The following is a 1,825-nucleotide window of genomic DNA, read 5'->3' as shown; positions in this document are numbered from 1 at the left end:
ATTTTAGTGCACTGGGTCAGGGGGCATTCCCTTTTTGTAAAGGGCCAGGTTAGAAATATTTTTCCATTTGTGGCTATCTTTAGTCAAAGGGCTCAAGGGTCAGAGGGCTCACTCTACATTTTCTGTCACTGTTACTCTAACTCTGCTTGTCATTGAATATGAAAGCAGCCAGAGACAATATGTACATAAACAGGCATGACTGTGTTCCAATAAAACTTAACTTACACAAACAAGCAGCTGGATGAGAGGCCGTAGTTTGCCAACCCTCGTACTTGACTATGAATCTTCACATCCCATACACAGTTCTTGGTATCCCAATGCAGAGTTTAAAATGTTCGGTGTGTTTTAGGAATGAGGAAGGGAGGCAAAGAGGAAGGGGCAGAAGAAACAGCAAGAGTCCTCAAAGTGAATTTATATCCTGTACATTATTATATTTAACTAAATATAAAGAGGATTCTTTTCCTCTTGTCTTTAGCTATATGGCCTAACTAGAATGTTTACCACCTGCTACTTGGATCACTTTTATCGACTTCGTGTGGGCCTGTGCCAAGTGCCTTATAGACACCACTTTATTGAATCCTTACAATAATGCTGTAAAATAAAAATAATTTAAATACATATTTTACAGGTGAGTAAATGGAAGCTTAGAAGAATTATATAAATACTTTGCCTGGTGTCATAGAGCCAGTTAGTTAGAGAGCTAGGGTATAAATCTAGGCAGTTTGATCTCACAATTGCCTACTCTCTTAGCCTCTGTTTCTATATAGATAAAAAAAAAAATGGATTATCCATTGTGTGTTCTTGGAAAGATTGCAACAGTGAAAGTATCCGAAAGTGCCTGGGTCAGAATCAGGGAGCATTAAATCAGTTCCTGTTCTTTCTCTATCATTCAAGATTATCCACAGTTACTAAATATTTATTGAGTACTCACTACTTCTTCAGGTTTGATGATCTAGAACCAACTCCTAGGAGAAGGGAGATTTGGTCCTGGTTTTGTCTCCAGGGATATGTGACCTTATGGGGTCTTTGGCCTTAAGTTTTCACATCTGTAAAATGTCACATATCTGCTTAGCCTTGTCAAGAATGCTATCTTATCTTCATCACAAATCCCTTGGGGAAAAAAAAAAAGTACATTTCCAGACCCTAGCTAAGACATCAGAATCCTTTGGGATGGGGCTTATGTTTCTACAGTTGAAAGAATCATACAACAAACCCCCATTTACCTTTCACTAGATCCACTGATGGTTATCTTTTGCCACATTTCCTTCATAGATCTTCCTTTTGCTCTTGCTCTCTTTTTCTGTCTCTATATTTGGAAGTCAGTTGATAGTTTGCCACATTTTCTTGGTAATTCCTCTCTTTTCCCATTTGAAAGTCAGTTACAGACATCATTTCACACCTAAACATATCAGCGCATATCTTCTAAGAATGAAGACATTCTGTAATTATAATGCCATTAATGCACCCAAGGAATTTAATTAACATTGATGCAATTATATTATCAAATATATAGTCTATATTTAAATGTCTTTGATTACCACCAAAAAATATCCTTGTATTTTTTCTTTGATGTTCTCGTCCAAGATCCTTCATTTTATTTGGTTTTCATATCTCTTTAGCTTCCTTTCATTTAGAAAATTCCATCTTGTTTTTTGTCTTCCATGACATATTTTCAAGAAATCCAAGCCAGTTGTTTTGTAGAATGCACCCCTCCACCTTCTGGTTCTGCCTGTTTCCCCATATCTAGATATTTTGATGGTAAATTGGATCAACCATCTATATGGTACTTTGCGTGCCTTTATTGGAATATATTCTGAAGACAAAA

Source organism: Canis lupus, chromosome 13 (genome assembly GCF_011100685.1).
Source record: "Canis lupus familiaris isolate Mischka breed German Shepherd chromosome 13, alternate assembly UU_Cfam_GSD_1.0, whole genome shotgun sequence".
Taxonomy (NCBI): Eukaryota; Metazoa; Chordata; class Mammalia; order Carnivora; family Canidae; genus Canis; species Canis lupus.
The sequence above is the reverse complement of the archived record's forward strand: the minus strand, read 5'-3'. Positions refer to the sequence as shown.